This window comes from Hyla sarda, chromosome 4 (assembly GCF_029499605.1).
Source record: "Hyla sarda isolate aHylSar1 chromosome 4, aHylSar1.hap1, whole genome shotgun sequence".
NCBI classification, from domain to species: Eukaryota; Metazoa; Chordata; class Amphibia; order Anura; family Hylidae; genus Hyla; species Hyla sarda.
Window position 1 is genome coordinate 97310180 of NC_079192.1, and position 24421 is coordinate 97334600.

Here is a 24421-nt window from a genome sequence, read left to right on the forward strand (position 1 = left end):
ACTAGGACCATGGGTGCTGCCCAGGGGCTCTGACTTTCTTGAATGACGTCTGTGTCTTCCATTTCGACCAACATCTTCTTAACAGTTTGGTACAAACCTGGTGTGACAGGACGGTGCCTCTCCTTGATAGGTGGCTTGTCACCGGTTAAAATCCGATGCTGAATCATGGTCGTACGGCCAAAGTCTGTTGGATGTTTACTGAAGGCTTCCTGGTACCTTTTTGTTACATTAATGACTCTGTTAACTTGATCCTGCTGGGTGGTTTGGTCTCCCACAGGGACGTGCACACATAGGGGTAAAAGGGGGCTGGAGCCCCTGCCCTTTTCCTCACCTGCCACTCTAGTGCCCTCACAAAAGGAGCTACAGACTAAGGGTGATAGGTGCAGTAAAAAGGGTCCGTTGCTGGGGAGATTTGTATGTGGTTTAATGGAGGGTGCTGTGCCCTCCCTGCAGGAAGGGGGCGCCACTCACCCGTCATTATCTGCCATTTCTCTGCTTCTCTCCACACGGAGGAGACAGGAGCAAAAGAGGCAGAGAGAAGCCCCGCCCACAGCATGTCTCGGCCAGAAACTCCAGTCTGTGCAGAGGGGGATGGTGCCTTACTTACTGTAAGTAACTGAAAATATAAGTGAGTGACTGTCAGTGTGTGTGTGTGTGTGTGTGTATAGATGTGTGTATATGTGTGTGTGTATCTCTATGTATGTGCTTGTGCAGAGAGGGATGGCTGGGGCCTTAGTGTGACTGTATGTCAGTGTGAGGTGTATATATGTGTGTTTGTGTGTGTGTGTCTTTCTCTATGTATGTGCCTATATATATGTGAGCAAGTGAATCTATGTGTGTGTGTGTGTGTATGTGTATGTATGTGTGTATATAAATATGAGCAAGTGAATCTATCTATCTATGTGTGTGTGTGTGTGTGTGTGTGTGTGTGTGTGTATATATATATATATATATATATATATGAGCAAGTGAATCTATGTATGTATGTGTGTGTTACGCCTAGCGCTCCGGGTCCCCGCTCCTCCCCGGAGCGCTCACGGCGTCTCTCTCCCTGCAGCGCCCCGGTCAGTCCCGCTGACCGGGAGCGCTGCACTGTCATGGCCGTCGGGGATGCGATTCGCACAGCGGGACGCGCCCGTTCGCGAATCGCATCCCAGGTCACTTACCCGTCCCGGTCCCCTGCTGTCATGTGCTGGCGCGCGCGGCTCCGCTCTCTAGGGCGCGTGCGCGCCAGCTCTCTGAGACTTAAAGGGCCAGTGCACCAATGATTGGTGCCTGGCCCAATTAGCTTAATTGGCTTCCACCTGCTCCCTGGCTATATCTGATATCCTCCCTTGCACTCCCTTGCCGGATCTTGTTGCCTTGTGCCAGTGAAAGCGTTTAGTGTGTCCAAAGCCTGTGTTACCTGAACTTCTGCTATCCATCCTGACTACGAACCTTGCCGCCTGCCCCCGACCTTCTGCTACGTCTGACCTTGCCTCTGCCTAGTCCTTCTGTCCCACGCCTTCTCAGCAGTCAGCGAGGTTGAGCCGTTGCTAGTGGATACGACCTGGTTGCTACTGCCGCAGCAAGACCATCCCGCTTTGCGGCGGGCTCTGGTGAAAACCAGTAGCCTCTTAGAACCGGTCCACTAGCACGGTCCACGCCAATCCCTCGCTGACACAGAGGATCCACTACCTGGAAGCCGAATCGTGACAGTAGATCCGGCCATGGATCCCGCTGAGGTGCCGCTGCCAAGTCTCGCTGATCTTCCCACGGTGGTCGCTCAGCAATCGCAGCAGATTGCCCAACAAGGACAGCAGCTGTCGCAGTTGACCGCCATGTTACAGCAACTTCTGCCTCTGCTACAGCAGCAACCATCTCCTCCGCCAGCTCCTGCACCTCCTCCGCAGCGAGTGGCCGCTCCTAGCCTCCGCTTGTCCCTGCCGGACAAATTTGATGGGGACTCTAAACTCTGCCGTGGATTTTTGTCTCAGTGTTCCCTGCATATGGAGATGTTGTCGGACTTGTTTCCTACAGAACGGTCTAAGGTGGCGTTCGTAGTAAGCCTTCTTTCAGGAAAGGCCTTGTCTTGGGCCACACCGCTCTGGGACCGCAATGATCCTGCCACAGCCACAGTCCAGTCTTTCTTCGCTGAAGTCCGGAGTGTCTTCGAGGAGCCAGCCCGAGCTTCTTCTGCCGAGACTGCCCTGTTGAACCTGGTCCAGGGTAATTCTTCAGTGGGCGAGTACGCCATCCAATTTCGTACTCTTGCTTCCGAGTTATCATGGAATAACGAGGCTCTCTGCGCGACCTTTAAAAAAGGCCTATCCAGTCGCATCAAGGATGTGCTGGCCGCACGAGAGATTCCTGCCAACCTCCAATAACTCATCCATTTGGCTACCCGCATTGACATGCGTTTTTCTGAGCGACACCAAGAGCTCCGCCAGGAAAAAGACTTAGATCTCTGGGCACCTCTCCCACAGCATCCTTTGCAGTCTACGCCTGGGCCTCCCGCCGAGGAGGCCATGCAAGTGGATCGGTCTCGCCTGACCCAGGAAGAGAGGAATCGCCGTAGGGAAGAAAATCTCTGTCTGTACTGTGCCAGTACCGAGCATTTCTTGGTGGATTGCCCTATCCGTCCTCCACGTCTGGGAAACGCACGCACGCACCCAGCTCACGTGGGTGTGGCGTCTCTTGGTTCTAAGTCTGCTTCTCCACGTCTCACGGTGCCCGTGCGGATTTCTCCTTCAGCCAACTCCTCCCTCTCAGCCGTGGCCTGCTTGGACTCTGGTGCCTCTGGGAATTTTATTTTGGAGTCATTTGTGAATAAATTCCGCATCCCGGTGACCCGTCTCGTCAAGCCGCTCTACATTTCCGCGGTCAACGGAGTCAGATTGGATTGCTCCGTGCGTTACCGCACAGAACCCCTCCTGATGTGCATTGGACCCCACCACGAAAGGATTGAGCTCTTCGTTCTCCCCAACTGTACCTCTGAGGTCCTCCTCGGTCTGCCATGGCTCCGGCTTCATTCTCCCACCCTTGATTGGACCACCGGGGAGATCAAGAACTGGGACTCTGCCTGCCATAGGAAGTGCCTCTCCCCCCCTCCCAGTCCCGTCAGGCAAGCCTCTGTGCCTCCTCATGGCTCCCGTCCTTGTGTCACCCTGCCCCGTGCCAAGCTTCACCCTCTGCCCTCCCTCCCCATTCCAACTCCTGCTGTACTGCCTGCCGTTGAGGAAACCCTCCATTCTTTCCCGGTGTCCTCATCCCAGGGGAGGCAGTTACCGGACAAAAAAAAGGGGAGACCTAAGGGGGGGGGTACTGTTACGCCTAGCGCTCCGGGTCCCCGCTCCTCCCCGGAGCGCTCACGCCGTCTCTCTCCCTGCAGCGCCCCGGTCAGTCCCGCTGACCGGGAGCGCTGCACTGTCATGGCCGTCGGGGATGCGATTCGCACAGCGGGACGCGCCCGCTCGCGAATCGCATCCCAGGTCACTTACCCGTCCCGGTCCCCTGCTGTCATGTGCTGGCGCGCGCGGCTCCGCTCTCTAGGGCGCGCGCGCGCCAGCTCTCTGAGACTTAAAGGGCCAGTGCACCAATGATTGGTGCCTGGCCCAATTAGCTTAATTGGCTTCCACCTGCTCCCTGGCTATATCTGATCTCCTCCCTTGCACTCCCTTGCCGGATCTTGTTGCCTTGTGCCAGTGAAAGCGTTTAGTGTGTCCAAAGCCTGTGTTACCTGAACTTCTGCTATCCATCCTGACTACGAACCTTGCCGCCTGCCCCCGACCTTCTGCTACGTCTGACCTTGCCTCTGCCTAGTCCTTCTGTCCCACGCCTTCTCAGCAGTCAGCGAGGTTGAGCCGTTGCTAGTGGATACGACCTGGTTGCTACTGCCGCAGCAAGACCATCCCGCTTTGCGGCGGGCTCTGGTGAAAACCAGTAGCCTCTTAGAACCGGTCCACTAGCACGGTCCACGCCAATCCCTCGCTGACACAGAGGATCCACTACCTGGAAGCCGAATCGTGACAGTGTGTGTGTATATATATATATAAATATATATATATATATATATTTATATATATATGAGCAAGTGAATCTTTGTATGTGTGTATATATCTGTAAGTGATTGTATGTGTGTACCTGTATGTATGATGTGCTTATTGGCTATATCTGTTTGTATATATTCCATGTTATATGTGTGTCTGTGTATTTATGTTTCTTAATGTATATTTGTACCTGTATTTTTGTGTCAAAGTGTCTCTTTGTATGTGTGTATATTACCTATGTACTGTATGTGTGTATGTTACCTATGTACTGTATGTGTGTATATTACCTATGTACTGTATGTGCCTTTATGTTATGTGCTTGTATGTATTGTATGAATCACATTATTAGGGAATTATTGGAGGAATGTAAGCACAGTATATAGGGAATTTATGGAAGCACAGTATATATTTCATTATATTAGAACATTATATTTTTATGTATGCTGGCACTGTGTATAGATCCTTAGGGTGCGTTCACATGTGCCTATTTTTACTGCAGATCTGCTGCAGATTTTGCTTCCCATTGACAATGGGAAGAGAAATCTGCTAAAGCAAATCTGCAGCAGATCTGCAGCAGAAAATACGCACGTGTGAACGCGCCCTTAGTGGTGGCACAGTATAGTTAAATAATAGTGGCACGGTATATAGTTCATTATTGGTGGCACAGTATATAGTTCATTAATGGTGGCACAGTATATAGGGAATTAATAGATGAATGGTGGCACTGTATATAGTTCATAAATGGTGGCACAGTATATAGGGAATTAATAGATGAATGGTGGCACAGTATATAGTTCATTAATGGTGGCACAGTATATAGTTCATTAATGGTGGCACAGTATATAGTTCATTAATGGTGGCACAGTATATAGTTCATTAATGGTGGCACAGTATATAGGGAATTAATAGATGAATGGTGGCACAGTATATAGTTCATTAATGGTTGCACAGTATATAGGGAATTAATAGATGAATGGTGGCACAGTATATAGTTCATTAATGGTGGCACAGTATATAGGGAATTAATAGATGAATGGTGGCACAGTATATAGTTCATAAAGGGGGGTACGGTATATATTTAAAGGCAAACTGGCAGGCTGTTTACTCAAACTAAACCCAATACACTAGGTTACAGTCCATGTATACAAAAATTGGTCTTTCCATTTTCTAGGTATTGCCCCACATTGCTAGTATGCGAAGTCAGTCTTGTGCACAATGGAGGCGGAGCTTCCCTGCCTCCATCCTGTATACTGTGCTATGCCTGGCCGGCTTTGTATATTTGTAATTCTTTTTTTTGCCGACTTGTATATTGTAGCATGTAAGCATATATTAGTGTGGTGTCCATCTCTTCAGTGTAAGAACCAGAGCTGTGTGGAGATTCCTGCATAAAGTGGGTGATGGGTGCTGGGTGATTGGTGCTGGGTGATTGGTGCTGGGTGATGGGGGGATTGGGGATGGGTGATTGGTGCTGGGTGATGGGTGCTGGGTGATGGGTGCTGGGGGATTGGGGATGGGTGATTGGGTGATTGGGGATGGGTGCTGGGTGATTGGGGATGGGTGATGCCGGGTACAGTGCACGTTCTCTCATATAGAGCTCAGACCGGGGCATATAGGGGGAGATTTATTAAAACCTTTGCAGAGGAAAAGCATTCTGCAAAACCATCTGATTGGTTGCTATGGGCGACTGCACCGCTCTTTCTCTGCACAGGTTTTGTATAAATCTCCTCTATAATTCAGTATATTATAGGGCAGCTGTCACATGTTTTCTGTAAATAAGACTGACAGCACAGCTAAAGTGTATGTAAACATGGCAGACCTTCATAGAAACTGTTCTTCACTCGATTTTACAAAAACACCAACTTTTATGGGGGATAGGAATGTTGAGGAGGCCTGGCAGGAGTCCACTTTATCCCTGGGCCGCAGTACATCTGCCCATTAAGTCTGGCAGACGTTTTTTAAATTATGAGAAGTGCCCTCTTTTTTACTTGAGCCCCTGCCCTTCAAAATGTCTGCGCACGTCCCTGGTCTCCCACCTGAAGTTGCGTCCACCAGGGCTCAAGGAGACTTCCTGTAGATACTGAGGCCACTTGAGCTGCTCATTGCCGAGCCACTTTGCGCTCGGATAAGACATCACTTGACTCCAGAAGACACAATTGGGCCACTGGTGTGTATTTTGTAAGATTGTAGCCACACTGGACAAATTGACTAGACAAACTGGAACTCTCTGACAACTGTGACTAAGCTCCTCGCAGCTCAAACTAATGGATGATCTTCCAACTGGATGGGTTCTAATAGGGCTTGATAGTCCTTGTTTCTAACTCCAGCACCATAGGACTGTCTCTGTGTTAGGCTGTAAGGTCACCGACCTGATATCTTGAATCCGGCTTTGAAAACTTCTCCTCGTTGATTGACAAACTTCTGCTCCGCTTGGAGAACCTTTAAGTGGTGCTGCGCAGCCCGCTAGCCTGAGCGAGAGATGTAGGGGAGAGAGGCATGCAAAGCATCTACTATGTCAGTGAAGCAGTGTCTCATGACATTCATCCCTAGTATGAGTTCTGCAGACCCCTTATCGGACACATCAGTTACAATTATCCCCTGCCCTTTAAGCACATAGTTCCCCAACTGAATGGTGGGCTCCCAGTATCTAAGTCTGGGGACTGGTTTTCCATTACCTGCCATTACGCTGAAATCAACATAATCAGGTTCACACAGTGAATCAACATTCCAGTACTTGTAAAAAAATGCTTTTAGATATGGTAAACACCTATGACCCTGTGTCAATTAATGCTTCTAACTGGATACCATCTATGATGACAGTTACATAGCGGCAGGGTGCGATATATAGTGAGAGTCCTGACTTAGGGTGTTCTGGAGTTGTGACTGATAGCTGTTTTCCTGGGGACTGGTCCTCGACCCCAGGGGGAATTCCGTTTAAACCCCAGCAGTGCATTGTCCAGTGTCCAGACTTGTTACAGTGAGTACAGAAGGGTCTATTACTCCCAGAATGCCTAGCGGGTGAAGGAGCACAATAACTGGATTTACATGGGGCAGGAGTATAGGGAGTTTCTCTAGGCAAGGATTGCTCACGGGAGAGTTGAACAGGCCGGGTGGCGAGCTCCCTGATAACCTTAGTCAACTGTTCAAGGTCTTGTTTAATACGTTGTAAGTCTGAATCCGTAGTGACTGACATGGTTGATTGGACTGCGGTAGGGACATTTGAATGGGGCATTATAGGCCTGACCATCGCCCCTGAGGGCTCCTGAGCAGGTGCAAGGGTAGTACAAATATCTCTAGACTTAGTCCCAGATTCAATTACTTGAATTGCCAGTCTTTTAAAATCGGGGAAGGACAGACTGGGGTTCTGAACTGCTAGCATTCTCAACTGGGCTTTGTCCCACTTATTATGAGCCCCATCAATAAACCTGTCCATTAGCACTTTGTTGCCCCGGGAGTGATACCATCTAGTTTTTGAACAGTCTCTAGGGCATTTTGTAAAGCTACTGCATAAGCTCTCAGAGTCTCACCTGGCTTCTGCCATCTCTCGTACAACCGAAGGAGTATCTCTGATGGAGAATGTGACTCAAATACCTGGTCCAACCCCTCAAAGATATGCTCAATTGTCACCTTCTTGGAGGCGGGCCAGGTGCAGACTTCCTCAAGTGCTGGTCCCTGTAGTTGTCCTGTGAGTATCTGCACCTGTTGATTAGGAGGGAGAGAATAAAAGACAAACAAGCTCTGGATCTTCTCTTTGAAATCCCTCAGGGTGAAGGGGTCTCCATTGTAGGTAGGGAGGACAGATTTCCCCAAGTATGCCAGTGCTGACATCTTGTAGACTTTTGAGTACGCTGTCACTTTAAGATGACGAGTGTGCTGTCTCTTTAAGAAGACTTGAGTGCAATGTCTCTTTAAGAAGAATTGAGTGTGATGTCTCCTTAAGAAGAATTGAGTGTGATGTCTCTTTAAGACGAATTGAGTGAGCTGTTTCTTTAAGACGAATTGAGTCAGCTGTTTCTTTAAGCTGTCTGGCAATAGACTTGACTGGGCACCGGGAGTTAACGCTTACTGCCACTGGTACTAAGGACTTATTGCAGCAAATTGGGGTTTTATGCAGAGTCTGCGCTGCAGGGGGTACTTGCTGGTGTTCCGCAGAGTCAGACGCAGCCGCCGGAATCTTCACTATGGGTGCACCCAGGGGACTTTCGGTTTGGTCTGGTCGGTAGATGCTTCCCCTGTGCAACACAGGGCGGATTCTTACTTCCGGCTTGCACACTGAAGAGGCGTCACCGCTGGGACTGACTGGGCGGAGCTGCGACTGCTCTCACGGACAGGAAACACTGGACTTGATTTAACCCCTTCAGGTACGGACTTTACACAGTTAGTAATAATGATTAACAGTCTTTCCTTCACCTTCCCCACTACTTTTATCCGCGCCACAATAAAAACAAACTTCTGTAACACAGTCGCGTAAACTTTGCTGGCGCACACTTTTTTGCAAAGACATGCGACTTGGTATTAGACACAGTTCAGACTTTGGGGGAAGGACTTGCGGCAACTTGTATATGGCATGTATATGGGAGTGATTAAGGCACACACCTGTATCCTTTTCGTGATGCCAAGTAAGATATGGTGACCACTGGTGTAAATGTCGGGACCACGGGTGTTGCGGTGTAGGCTGGTGGCATCAGATGTTATTAACCCCGGAGGTCAGATGGTATTAATCCCTTTGTGTTTGTGATGCCAGTGTGGTTTTCAGGTTCCGGAACACCACACGCCCGAATTCTCCGCTATCCCATGGGCTAGTAGTGAATAAAGAGTCCACAACCAGTTTGGGTCAAACTGAGACTTTACTGAGTAGAAGACAGGTGGAATTATCTTCAAAGCTAAGGCCAGATTTCCCAGAGAGGTGGCCAGGACCCAAAGGACCTCGCAGCTTGCTGGACCAGTACTTGTAATAAACTTGACTTTGACTTGTAATTAGACTTGATTTTACTATTTCCAGGGCTTGACTTGACTATGTGCAGGGCTTGACTTGACTATGTGCAGGACTTGACTAGTTTCAGTGACAGCAGACATAGACTTGAGACTTACTGGAGAGATGGTAGCTTTGTGGCCTTCCAGATGCTGATCACTTGTCCTGAGATCTCTGGTCGCTGTCTCAGTAAAGTCTGATGGTACAGCTAAGAGCACTTAGCTCAAAGAGAGTGATGGTACAAGAGACTGAATTGTTATGGCCACCCCTTTATATAGTAAGGGGGCTGGACTAAAGCCCATTGGTAAAGCTGTGTGTCATAGGTTAAGCTGGTGCTCCCTGGGAGAACATGTGACAACAAATCATGTGACAGCATAACATAACATGTGACAGGCATACTCACAGGTCCTTGAGGCCTCCCACAGGTCCTCTATACTATCTATACATAGGGATCCTGTCTATGCATTAAAGTGACATACACACCATATAAAACAACAGGGAGACAACAGGGGGAGACCCTGCAGGGAAGCCCACAGGTCACTGAGGGATTCAATCTGACAGGGCCCACAGGTAGTACAGGACTGTGTACCTGTACTGGGACATCACAGTGTCCCACTAGCTTAGTCTGGACCTAAAGTCTGTAATGTTTGTATCTGTTATTGAGCCTAGTCTAGTGAGCCAGACCTGGATTTAGAGCCTGTGTTGCTTGTATCCTTTTTTTAAGTCTAACGGGACCTGTAGCTTGTGATGCTCATATTCCCTATTGAGCCTAGTCTGAGCTCTAAGCAGGTGATTCTTGTATCCTCTATAAGGCCTAGTCAGGGCACACAGCCTATGTTACTAGAACTTTCCTCTGTAGAGAACGACTGTCTTGAAGAGGAATTTGTGGTGGAGCCAATCAACCTCTTCCAGCTTCTGATGTTAAAGAGTCACTTTAGAACAAAGTGTTACATGTAAAACTGTGTGGCCGACATTTATCATTGTCTTTAGACTGTTTTTTGTGTCTACAAAAGGTGCAAAAAAGGTGCAAGCAGGGTTTATTTGCGCCATTTGGTTTATACATTTCTGCTTATTTTGAGTTGCAATCCACTGATTTTGGCAATACACATGATATGGAAGGGTTTTATGAACTGCGCCTTTTTGTGAAGAGGCATAAAGAAGGCGCAAAGCCACTGAAAAGTCTCTAAAACTACACCAGCCCAGACTTAGCTTAGATTTTTGGTGTATGTGGAGAGAGAAATTTCAGAAAATGTGACCTGCACAAAATGTATCAAATGCTCTGTGACCATTTAACAAATTTAGTGCTAGTACATATTACCAGCACACAAAAAAGGGTGTAGAAAAATGCTTCACTTATACCTACAATGATAAATGCCGGCATGTGTGTTTACGAGACTATAACTTGCTTGTTTTATGACCCCCGAACATCTGTACCTCTCTGTAAGAGAAGGAAAAACAAAAATTATCTAGTTTGTAAATCTGAACTGTGGCTGCAGCTTATTGTAAAAGGAACCACACATATATAATTTTACGATGGTGCCGAAATGCAGAGGAAGGGAGCAGCCTCTTGTGACCTCAAGCATAATGGTGCCGACGGCCACAAGGGGAATTGACAGCGCAAGATGCCAATGGTTCTTCACTATGTCAAGCCAGAATGAGGAGGAAGAGTGGACACCGGTAGAATGTGTCATAGTCCAGAGCAAGGAGCAAAGGAAAGTGAGTATAGCATATTATAGATTAAAAAAATATATAACCTATGAAGCTACCTGCAAAGAGGCTACCTACAGAAGAATACTATCTGCAAGGAGGATATTACCTACTGGAGGGCAGCCTACAAAGGGAGACTAACTACATGCACCACTACCTGGAGTGGGCTTAATTACAGAGGGCATACTATTTGCAGGAGGGTATAATGCCTACAGGGGGTCATACCTACAGGGTTTCCTACCTAAAGGGGGGACCGTCCTACAAGGGGGAGTTACCTACAGAGGGTACCTGGGAAATCTGTCTACAAACTGGTGCGACTCACTTACCTATAGAGGAGACCAAATCCTTTTTTTGTGTGTGGTGGGTGCTGTGACTTGGGGGACATTATACTGTGTGCTGGGCACTTAGGGGAAAAAGATAGAGCAGAGCTCCTCATAGGGCAATACGTTTGGAACAATGTAAATATCTATATGGTGAGGCTGTAAAACAAGTAAGTAGTCTCGCTCACCTTGTACTGTTGTGTATATAGACACAACAGCAATAAGCGCGTGGTTCAAAGTGATGGTGGAGCAGCTTCCTGGAATCGGCAGCAGGTGAAACCTGTCCGAGGTATTTGATGCAAGTGCTGGTGCTAGGCAGGAAAGGTACCAGGTTCTATAGCGCAATCCACCACTCAGGCAACTCTGAACATACTGCTGGATGCAATCAAAACTCCCTTGAGGGCTGTCCCTGACAACGTTTGATAGATAGAATGTGAAAGTTCGCACTTCCGTAGGGCAGTCTGGTCGAGGGATGGTGATTTGCCCTTGGTTACCTTGGAATCGAATAGCTGGCTTCAAGCTTATGGAGTCCTGGCTGTTCTGGTAGCTTTCAAAGGCTCGTAGGGCGCTGTCGGTTAGCTTCACATGGAAGACGGACACCCTTCCGCCGACACTCCCGCAGGACAGTCCGTAACCGTTACGGACTGTACTGCGGGAGTGTCGGCGGAAGGGTGTCCGTCTTCCATGTGAAGCTAACCGACAGCGCCCTACGAGCCTTTGAAAGCTACCAGAACAGCCAGGACTCCATAAGCTTGAAGCCAGCTATTCGATTCCAAGGTAACCAAGGGCAAATCACCATCCCTCGACCAGACTGCCCTACGGAAGTGCGAACTTTCTAATTCTGTCTATCAAACGTTGGCAGGGACAGCCCTCAAGGGAGTTTTGATTGCATCCAGCAGTATGTTCAGAGTTGCCTGAGTGGTGGATTGCGCTATAGAACCTGGTACCTTTCCTGCCTAGCACCAGCACTTGCATCTGGGCACTTAGGGGGCATTATACTGTGTGGGGGCACTAAAGGGCGCATTATTTTGTGTGGGGGGCACTTAGGGGGCATTTATACTGTGTAAGAGCATTACAGAGGACAATATACTGTGAGTAGCACTTAGTGGAATGCTGTTTTGGTCACTAAGATGACAAAATACTGTATTCTTAAAGGGGTTATGTGGGCAACTGTTATTATTAGCAGTGTACTCACTGCAGTATATGAGCACACTCCCTAATATACATTCCAGTCCCACGTTGTGCTGATTCTCTGATCTTCATTGTGCTGTGGGGGATCCGAAGTCTCTTTTCACAGCCTTCTGTGATGATTCTACAATTCTTTGTAACGTGACTGACCCCGCTGTACTCCATGTACAAGCACGAGCAGCATGCCTTTGTTGTATTACTTAGATTTTTATGTTGGGCATAATACACAGCATAATAGTAGTACTGAAGTGTATTGTATAAGAATTGGACGATCACACGTCAAAGTCCCCTTGAGGGACTAATAAATAATAATAGTAAAAAAAAAAATCCTCCCAGCCCCTCCAGGCCTTTGCCCATACCAACATCTTCTCTAGTACATAGGCATACATTTTGCCTGTATCCCCATGTATGCTGGCAATGGATGGCAAAAATTAGATATTTATGGGGCCTTACAGTGAGCAGAGTAATGAGGGTTCCTATTGAATGACTTGCTAAATGAGCTTGAAAACTTTGAGAAATTAATAAAGTATATTAGATAACTATATATTATGTGTATATATATATATATATATATATATATATATATATTTATTTATTTATTTATTGAATCTTATTATGCCATATATAACCATTAATTTTAGGACACTTAAGTTTTCTCTAAGCGCTTCTTCAACATGAAACAATTGTAATCCACCAGTCACCCCGGCACCTACCCTTTACACACCCCTGCTCTCATAGCAGAAAAAGAGGATGGAGACACTTGTAATGTAAAAATTATATAACTTTATTAAATATACATAAAAAATTAGTTGATTTAAAATCACAAATAGGGAGAAGCATCCACAAAGTGGAGAGACAAAGGCGTTGCTCACAGACAGATCCACATTAATAAGTTATATAAGGAAAAGTAACATGGTACATAGTCACACATGTGTGCATTAACAGCACATATATAGGCACAACAATGCTCTAATTATCATACAGTACAATGCACACAGTGAAGACAATAGGCATACCAAACTGTAACATCCAGTTCCTAACAGGGTCTGCTGGAGCAACGCCACCCCAACGCACGTTTCGGCGAGTCCTTCGTCCTGGGGGTGGCGTTAACTCAGCAAGCAATCCTATTTAAGGTGGTGTCCACCAATCAGAATTTGCCATAAAATGACCTTTAGAGGAATCACCTGTCTGTCTGCTATAGTCGGCGCATAGAGTGCAGCCTCGGCCGGGCGACGCCACTTCCGGAATCTGCGTCACATGACCGCATCACATGACCGGCCCTACAGACACAGACCCGGAAGAGCGCCGTCCCCCGGAACGCACTCATGCGCACAGCAGACATGAACGTACTGGATCTATTGATCAGCATTAACCCCCGACGGCCCCGAACCCAGAATTGGGCGGAGCTGTCGTGTCCAGGCAGACCAAGAGATCCAGCATTTAATAGACTTAAACTTCATATACACTAACATAGGAAACTGTCAATGGGGGTATATAACATTCATCAATAAATAGAAGGGTTATTATTAATTTGCTGTCATGATTGATAAATTCATAGATAAACATTTTTAAAAAATTATATATTGCTAGATATATATATATATATATATATATATATATATATATATATTCAAAATAACAATAAAAATGATATTAATAAATAATAATTAGTGTGAAAGAATAATAATATTATAATTGTGAATAAAAATTATGAATATTAATTAAATGTTAATGATAATGAAGTGTGACTGTGCTAAGAGGTTATAGTGCTATAAAAAAGGGGAGCATTAATAATAATTAGAAAAATATATAGAAAAATAAATGTATGAGAAGTATATGTGATGTATAAAATATAAAGTCAAATCATTATATATATGCATATCCATACACACAAAATGTGATACTGTGTTTAATATATAATATGAGAGGTGAATGATGATATAAAATAAATAGTGAAAAAGGGGGAAGTAATAAATTAATACTACTATAAAGTGCAAGTGCAATATAAAGAAATATATATGTAATATATGCATAATTATATATATGCATAAAAAACATTTATAAAGAATGTGTGAAAATTATATAAAAAATTTATATTCATAAATGTAATAGAAATTGTTGTAATAATAAAAATTTATTCATACATCAATAAATTAAAAAAATGAAAATTGTATAGTAAATAATAAAATACGGTGCAAAAATATATATATAAAGATGAGTGTATATGTGCATGAGCCCATATTTGCACCTACAAACACCCCTGCTCTTGTACCACCCGATGTCTTCCTAAAATAAAACAATAAGTAGTAGTACTAATATGTGAGTATCGCATACTTTGAATCTATTTTCATAGCTGATATGTAGATATTTATTGGTTCCATAAAAACATATACTATCTCCCCATATTCAATCCTTAACCCCTTAAGGTCTCAGCCCATTTTCACCTTAAAGGGGTTATCCACCATAAGGTGATTTTAGTATGTACCTGGCAGACAGTAATGGACATGCTTAGGAAGGATCTGCGCTTGTCTTGGGGATAAATGGCTATGTCATGAGATTACCATAATACTGTGGCTAGCTAGCCTCCCACACATCAGCCACCCCACCCATTGAAACATAAACGAGCTGCATCCATTCAAAAGACCTGTGGTTTTCAATCAGGGTGCCTACAGCTGTTGCATTAGTTGCAGATTGATCTTTCTCCTACCAAGCGGTCTTGGCCGCAAGTCTTGGCCACATTGCAACCTGGGAAAAATCTGAGACAACAGTCATTTTGTATGCGGTTAAAAATAAATATTGGGGTGAAAATCACAGAAGAATTGTGAGAAAACCGTCACACTCTACACGGTACAGACACTATATTATGAACTACTCTAACTTTACAGCCCCTGTAGCATAGTCAAATAAAAAAAATCCTGGAATACCCCTTTAAGGACAATTTTGTTTTTGCACTTTAGTTTTTTCCTCCTCACCTTCTAAAAAATCATAAGGCATTCAATTTTGCACGTACAGACCCATATAAGTACAGTGACCCCCCGACCTACGATGGCCCCGACATATGATGAAATCTCAGAGGCCATCGCATGTCGATGTCAGCATCGACATATGATGCTTTTTTATGTCGGGGCCATCGCATTAAGTGCTATCCGGCAGCGCAAAATGCTTAAGCTGCTGCCGGATAGCAGCTTAATGTTCCCCGTGTGGTGCGGTAAGTATTACTTACCCCTCCACGATGCTCCGGGGTGCCCTCCGGGTCCAGCGCTGGTCTTCCGGTGTCTTCTCGGCCCTCTCCGGTGACGTCAATACTCTGCTGCGCACGTCATCCAATAGGAATGGCGTACGCAGCAGCGTAATGACGTCGCTACGCAGGCCCAGTAAGGCCTTGCGGAAGACAGAAGAGGACCGGAGAAGACAGCAGAGGACCGGAGAAGACAGCGGAGGACCGGAGAAGACAGCAGAGGACCGGAGAAGACAGCAGAGGACCGGAGAAGACAGCGGAGGACCGGAGAAGACAGCAGAGGACCGGAGAAGACAGCAGAGGACCGGAGAAGACAGCGGAGAGCCCAGCGGAGGCCCGGGATCACCATCAGGAGCGGCGGGGACAGGTGAGTACAGCTTCCTATACTTTACATTGCACAAATCCCTCAACATATGATGGATTCGACAAACGATGGCTCGTTTGGAACGGATTACCATCGTATGTTGAGGGACCACTGTACTTGTTTTTTTGCGTCACCAATTGTACTTTGTAATGACATCACTTATTTTATAACATAATCTGTGGGGAAAAAAATTGTTTGTGGGGTGAAATGAAAAAAAAAAAGCCATTTTGCTAATTTTTAGGGCTTCTGTTTCTATGCAGTGCACTTTTTGGTTAAAATGACACCTTATCTTTATTCTGTAGGTCCATACAGTTACAGGGATGCCAAATTTCAGTAGGTTTTATTTATTTAACTACTTAAAAAAATTATAACTATATGCACCAAAATTGGTATGTTTAAAACTTGTCATCTTCTGTCCCCTATAACCTTTTTATTTTTCCACATACGGGGCAACATGAGGGCTCATTTTTTTGCGCCGTGGTCTGCAGTTTTTATCAGTACCATTTTTGTTTATGATGGTACTTTCTGATCGCTTCTTATTTATATTTTTTTTGGTATATGAAGTGACCAAAAATGCGCAATTTTGGACTTTGGTATTTTTTCACGTGTACGCCATCGACCGTGCGGTTTAGCTAACCTTATATTTTAATAGTTTGGACATTTACGCATGCGGCGGTACCACATATGATTTTTTTATTACATTATTTTATTTAAAAAAATAGGAAAATGGGGTGATTTTAACTTTTATTAGGGTGGGGGCTTATTCACATTTATTCTTTTTTTTTTAACAGTTTTTACTTTTTTTTTAGCCCCCACAGTAGGTCCGCTTGTGAACCCTGGTAACGGGACACAGGACGTACAGGTATCAGTACCAGGACGTCAGGGTGTACCTGTACACCCTGCGTCCTTAAGGTGTTAAAGTGAATCTGTCACATGAAATTTGACAGATGCACTTTACCTTTAATTTATTTCCTATGGAAAATAAAGTTTTCTTTAGTCATGAACATATGGAGAGGCATGGTGCAACGCTTCTTTCCCCTCACATCATGGCATATCCTGTGTGTGATTGACACATAGGGCTCCCTCGCATGCACCATTCATGTGGTGAGTCTTTATGTGATCCCAAAGCTCTGTGGTGACACAAGCGCAGTAAGTTACAAAACTTCAGGATCGCTCGGAGACTCATCTCACAAACGGCACGTTCACAGGAGCCCTGTGTGTCAATCAGATACAGAGGATGCCATAACATAGGAAATAAAGCAAGGAAATCTTAGAAGTAATGTTTCCTGGAATGTGAATTTTAACTCTTTGCACACTGCGTTACCGGCTTACCAACTAAATTTCATGTGACAGATGCACTTTAAAAGCCTGAACTGTACAGAAGCAAGCCGATTTGGGACTCATACTGAGAGTACTACCTGATGCTTTTCTCACTATTGTTCTCTTCTAGCCATCCAAAATTGGCCAATGTGTAATCCTCCCATTCACAGTCTATGCATTTTCCTACTAAACAACAAAGTCATATGGTGAATTTAAATTTCTTTTTAAAGGAAGCAGCAACTTTTTTTTTAATCTATAGAAATGAAATAACATAGTGAAGTTGTGAGCATCCACAATAGGCTACATGAGCCAGGAGGTGGCTGCTGCGCTCCCAATGTGCAGTCTGGATTCGTCTCTCTCTCTTTGTGGCCACAAAGCATCAGCACAGTCTGTGCAGCCACAGAAGAATTTCTAATTGAGAAACACTAAGCAGGGACATCAATGCACAGTCTTTTCTGGAGAATTTAAAAGTCTCAATTATCTGCTAAAAGGGCACCCTGTTACTATTACATGCCTGCCTTCCCCAACTTACATTTAGCAATGAGTTCTTCTAATACACCACTATGCATTTAAAAGGACCGCTTTTCAATTTAAGGAACTTTTTGACATTTAGACAACATAAAGTTAGATTGATGGAGTCAAGTCACCGTGACAATCACTGACCGAGGGCTAGGATCACAACTGCATCACCTCAGCTCTGACAGGTAGGGCACCATAACCTCAGTGCCAAGCTTATGGACCCCAAAGACATCATAAAGTCCTACAACGGGAGAACACTGAAGGGGTTCTTTTCTCTGGACAGTGCATTTATGTTGGAGGGGTTCCCTGACAGATCAGTTGCTCACACTTTATTAGTTCAGAATAGAAGCTGTAAAAAGCAGTAGACCCTTTTATGAAAGCCCTAAGGCTAATAACTTTTTTATGTCCAACAGACCCATAAAGAGGCTTTGAAATGTTGACTATTACATACGTGGGATACGCTGTAAGTGATTATCCTTGACCAACTGAGAATAATTAGATACTCTGATCCTTCTTTAGATGGTCAATGTCTAATGGGTGGGGGTCCAATTGCTATGTCCACTGACGATCTCTAGGAAAAAGTTGCAGTGAAAGCGATAGTGCCCCTTAAAGGGGTACTCCACCCATTGACATCTTAAGATGTCTGATCGTGGGGATCCCACAGCTGGGAACCTTGCAATCTCTGTGCAGCTCCTGGTGTTTGTTTAGAATGCTGGGTACAAACGGCGGGGGTCGTGAAGTCAATGGGTAGTAAAATCTTCTGTGGAAAATCGGCAGAAAAGTGCACAGCAAAATACGCACATGTGAACATACCCTTAACCCCTTAAGGACGCAGGACGTAAATGTACGTCCTGGTGCAGTGGTACTTAACGCACCAGGACGTACATTTACGTCCTGTGCATAACCGCGGGCATCGGAGCGATGCCCGTGTCATGCGCGGCTGATCCTGGCTGCTGATCGCAGCCAGGGACCCGCCGGCAATGGCCGACGCCCGCGATCTCGCGGGCGTCCGACATTAACCCCTCAGGTGCCGGGATCAAGACAGATCCCGGCATCTGCGGCAGTGCGCGATTTAAATGAACGATCGGATCGCCCGCAGTGCTGCTGCGGGGATCCGATCATTCAGAACGCCGCACGGAGGTCCCCTCACCTTCCTCCTTCCGGCTCCTGGCATTTTATGCTCTGGTCTGTGATCGAGCAGACCAGAACAGAAGATAGCCGATAACACTGATCTGTTCTATGTCCTATACATAGAACAGATCAGTATTAGCAATCATGGTATTGCTATGAATAGTCCCCTATGGGGACTATTCGAGTGTAAAAAAAATGAAAAAAAATGTAAAGGTAAAAAAAAAGTGAAAAATCCCCTCCCCCAATAAAAAAGTAAAACGTCCGTTTTTTCCTATTTTACCCCCAAAAAGCGTAAAAAATAAATTTTATAGACATATTTGATATTGCCGCGTGCGTAAATGTCCGAACTATTAAAATAAAATGTTAATGATCCCGTACGGTGAACGGTGTGAATGTAAAAAAAAAAAAATCAAAAATTGCTACTTTTTTAATACATTTTATTAAAAAAAAATTATAAAAAATGTATTAAAAGTTTTTTATATGCAAATGTGGTATCAAAAAAAAGTACAGATCATGGCGCAAAAAATGAGCCCTCACACCGCCGCTTATACGGAAAAATAAAAAAGTTATAGGTAATCAAAATAAAGGGATTATGAACGTACTAATTTGGTTAAAAAGTTTGTGATTTTTTTTAAGCACAACAATAATATAAAAGTATATAATAATGGGTATCATTTTAATCGTACTGACCCTCAGAATAAAGAACACACATCATTTTTACCGTAAATTGTACGGCGTGAAAACGTAACCTTCAAAAATTAGCAAAATTGCGTTTTTCTTTTTAATTTCCCCACAAAAATAGTGTTTTTTGGTTGCGCCATACATTTTATGATATAATGAGTTATGTCATTACAAAGGACAACTGGTCGCGCAAAAAACAAGCCCTCATACTAGTCTGTGGATAAAAATATAAAAGAGTTATGATTTTTAGAAGGCGAGGAGGAAAAAATGAAAACTTAAAAATTAAATTGTCTGAGTCCTTAAGGGGTTAAAGGGGTACTCCACTGGAAAACTTTTTTTTTTTTAAATCAACTTGTGCCAGAAAGTTAAACAAATTGGTAAATTACTTAATTAACCCTACTAGTACTTATCAGCTGCTATATGCTCCACAGGAAGTTCTTTTCTTTTTTAATTTCCTTTCTCTCTGACCACAGTGCTCTCTGCTGACACCTCTGTCGATGTCAGGAACCATCCAGAGCAGGAGAGGTTTGCTATGGGGATTTGTTCCTACTCTGGACAGTTCCTGACATGGACAGAGGTGTCAGCAGAGAGCACTGTGGTCAGACTGAAAGGAAATTCAAAAAGAAGAGAACTTCCTGTGGAGCATACAGTAACTGAGAAGTACTGGAATGATTAAGATTATTTAAAAGAAGTAATTTACAAATCTATATAACCTTCTGGCACCAGTTTATAAAAAAAAATTTTTTTCCAGGGGAATACCCCTTTTAAGCAGGGTGCTTCAAGACACAAAAATGATGCAGGCTCCTTTTTTTCTGTTCTGTTAAACCCCTTAAAGGAGATAGCCAACCAAAAGTAGTAAAAAATAAAAACTTTCAAAAAATATACATACATATATATATATATATATATATATATATATATATATGTATATATATGTATATATATATATATATATATATATATATATATATACTCACCATGACTCCACAAGGCATCCCAGCTGATTTGTTTTAAAATGAGACTTCCATAACCCTCATCAACAACCTTTGAAAATCCAGGTACTTCCTGATGGTTGTAGGGAGCTGAAAGCTACTACACAGACCATCAGCCCCTGCGCTTGTTTCCTGTGGGAGCTGCAGGAGGAGTTGCCTTCAGAGAGCTGAGTAGGTCACATGGTTAGAGAAGAAGTGAATATAGATGAGGGAGGTGTGTGTGCCTCAGCCAATCAGGAACAGTAACACACAACACACTGAAGTGCTGGCTGTCTAAGCTGACAAAAAGTGAGTGCGACATTAGAAACGGACATTTTGAGCCCAGCAAACTGGTGCCCGCAAGTCATTATGAGTGATAAGAACTACTGGACTTCCTGTCTGGACGGAAAGCTGAGAGAAGCAAATGTGTTCAGGAAAGATTACACTTGTACATTGCAAAGTTGTATAACTTTAACATATGCAGCTATATAAAAGGTAATTTCATTTGGCTGGAGTTCTTTGAGGACACAGCCTGTGTGGGCCTTGGGGGAACAGCCAATTTCCGTATTTTAAGATCCATCCACAGAGCTATATGAGGGCTTGTTTTTATAGGACCAATTGTACTGTCACGATGCCGGCTGGCAGGTAGTGGATCCTCTGTGCCAGAGAGGGATTGGCGTGGACCGTGCTAGTGGATCGGTTCTAAGTCACTACTGGTTTTCACCAGAGCCCGCCGCAAAGCGGGATGGTCTTGCTGCGGCGGTAGTGACCAGGTCGTATCCACTAGCAACGGCTCAACCTCTCTGACTGCTGAAGATAGGCGCGGTACAAGGGAGTAGACAGAAGCAAGGTCGGACGTAGCAGAAGGTCGGGGCAGGCAGCAAGGATCGTAGTCGGGGGCAACGGCAGGAGGTCTGGAACACAGGCTAGGAACACACAAGGAAACGCTTTCACTGGCACAATGGCAACAAGATCCGGCGAGGGAGTGAAGGGGAAGTGAAGTATAAATAGGGAGTGCACAGGTGAACACACTAATTGGAACCACTGCGCCAATCAGCGGCGCAGTGGCCCTTTAAATCGCAGAGACCCGGCGCGCGCGCGCCCTAGGGAGCGGGGCCGCGCGCGCCGGGACAGGACAGACGGAGAGCGAGTCAGGTACGGGAGCCGGGGTGCGCATCGCGAGCGGGCGCTACCCGCATCGCGAATCGCATCCCGGCTGGAGACGGTATCGCAGCGCACCGGGTCAGTGGAGCTGCCCGGAGCGCTGCGGTAGCGAGAGAGAAGCGAGCGCTCCGGGGAGGAGCGGGGACCCGGAGCGCTCGGCGTAACATGTACTTTACAATGACACCTTTCATTTTACCAAAGAATGTACAGTGTAGTATAAAAAAACTTGTTATGTGTAGGGGAGAAATGGAAAAAGAACACACAATTTAGGGGGGTTTCTTTTGACATGTCCTTCTGTTCCTAAGATTTGAGGGTTTATAATTTATCTGACAATTCAGGAAATCAGTCAGATGGACATAATGTGAGTGACTATCATGTGATGGGTGGGATTATACTGTCAGGGTCTATTCACTCGTACAGTATTCTGCGCAGATTTAATGCGCAGGATTTCAAGCAGTGTTCAGTTTACATTGAAATCTGCAGCAGAAAATCCTGTGCATCAAATCTGCGTGTCAAATCTGCACACAATACTGTACGTGTGAATAGACCTTTAGGGGGTGTGAATGTACATTGAGGGGAGTGTATACCTAATACACACCCCCTGACTGTAAAATCACCACACATCACATAATATTCACACCCATCACGTGATATTCACTTTCATTATTAAAATTAAGTTCACGCCTATCTGACTGATTACCTGAATTGTCAGACAAGCTATGAACTCATATCTCAGGGATAGAAAGGTGTATCAAGAAACTGTAATTGTAGGGTCCCACACAGCGCATCCGCAGCGTATTTGACACTGCAGATTTTCTGCTGGCAGTCACAGAACGACAGAGCGAGCTCCCTGTAGCTCTGAGTGTCTGCTTGAAGTGATGGATTTTCCGCTGGCAGTCAAATACGCTGCGGATGCGTGGTGTGTGACCCTACCCTATAAAGGTATGTGATTGGGGCCCACTAAGCTTGTTATTTTTATTATTCCGTCCCAGACACAGGGCGTACAGGTACACCCTGACATCCTGGGACTTAAGGACCCAGGGCGTACCTGTACACCCTGAACGTTTCCGTTCACTGATGTTAACTGGGCGGTGAACGGAACGGGATGCCTGTTGAAATCTCTCAGCAGGCATCCCATGCAAACCCCTGGGGGGGTCCTCAGACCCCCCCCCCCCCCCTATGTCGGTGATCTCCGCAAATCATTGGTCAATTCAGACCCGGGATAAAGAGGGTGACTGGTGCTGTCCGAGACATCGCCAGTTACCCTTGCCAAACAGGAGTGAGGTGGCACGGGTAACACCTCATGATCGCGTGATCGGACGGCCGAGAACGGCCTAATCACTGGTGATCGGCAGCATCCCCGCAGTGGAGGAGGTCCCTTATCTGTTCCGACGGTTGGCAGGGGTCCCTGGAGGTGGCGGCGAGGGTCCCTTGCAGTTGCGGCATCAATGGGAGTCCCTGGTGGGTGTGGCAGCAGCAGCATTGGTGGAAGCATACAGCAGGAGGTAAGCGCTGTTTGCCTCCTGCTGTTGCTTAGCAACAACTCCCAGCATGCACAGCCAAAGGGCATTCTGGGAGTTCTAGTTATACAACACCTGGAGGCACAACTACAACTCCCATCATTCCCTTTTGCAGTCTGTGCATGCTGGGAGTTGTAATTATGAAACAGCTGGAGGCACATTTTTTTAAATAAAAAATCGTGCCCCCAGCTGTTGCATAACTACAACTCCCGGCATGCACAGACAGCCAAAGGGCATGCTGGGAGTTGTAGTAGTGTGCCTCCAGCTGTTGCATAACTGCATATCCCAGCATGCCCTTCGGCTGTCAATGCATGCTGAGAGTTGCAACAGCTGGAGGCACACTTGTTGCGAAACACTGAGTTAAGTTACAAACTCTGTGTTTCCCAACCAGTGTGCCTCCAGCTGTTGCATAACTACAACTCCCAGCATGTATCGTCTGTCAGTGCATGCTGGGAGTTTTAGTTTTGCAGCATCTGAAGCTTTCCATCCCCCCTCTCCCATGTGAATGTAACTTAAACTCCCAGCGGGAAAATGGCTGTGTACATGTACCCTAAAAACACTACACTACACAAAATGAAGGATAAAACACTACATATACACACACTCTTGCACAGTTACTTGCCCCCCCCCCCCCCTCCATTAAAAATAAAAAACGTCTCGTACAGCACTGTTTTCAACATGGAGCATCCAGCTGTTGCAAAACAACAGCTACCGGTATTGCCGGACAGCCACTGCAACAGCTGGAGGCACCCTGTTTGGGAAACACTGCTGGTATTTTGGTGGCTGAGGCAAGTGTAATGCTTCTGTCCGTGTAATGGTCCGTCCCTATGCAAATCCCTAATATAGTCCTCAAATGCGCATGGCGCTATCTCACTTCAGAGTCCTGTCGTATTTCAAGTCAACATTTTAGGGCCACATATGGGGTATTTCCATACTCGGGAGAAACTGGAAACTGCGTTACAAATTTTTTTTTCTCCTTTTACCCCTTATGAAAAGGTAAAGTTGGTAATGTTAGTGTAAAAATGTTTTATTTTTTTCACTAACATTCTGGTGTTGCCCCATGCTTTTAATTTTCACAAAAGGTAAAAGGAAAAAAGATTGTAACAAAATTTATCCTGAGTAGGAAAATAACCTATATGTGGGCGTAAAGTTCTTTGAGGGTGCACAACAGGGCTCAGGAGAGCATGCATTTGAGGCCTAAATTGGTGATTTGCACAGGGGTGGCTGATAGTTACAGCAGTTTTGACATAAATGCAAAAAAAAAACCCGCATGTGACCCCATTTTGGAAACTACACCCGTC

General features: G+C 45.3%; 1 protein-coding gene across 1 annotated transcript in view; it reads left to right on the plus strand.

Annotated features, from left to right (window-relative positions):
- The first annotated feature begins 570 nt into the window (after positions 1 to 570).
- Positions 571 to 24421, plus strand: part of MEGF11 (multiple EGF like domains 11) — a 581277-nt gene continuing 557426 nt past the window's right edge. Inside the window, exon 1 of the mRNA XM_056571698.1 lies at positions 571 to 608. The gene's annotated coding sequence lies outside the window, so the exon portion shown is untranslated. The remainder of the gene's footprint in view (positions 609 to 24421) is intronic.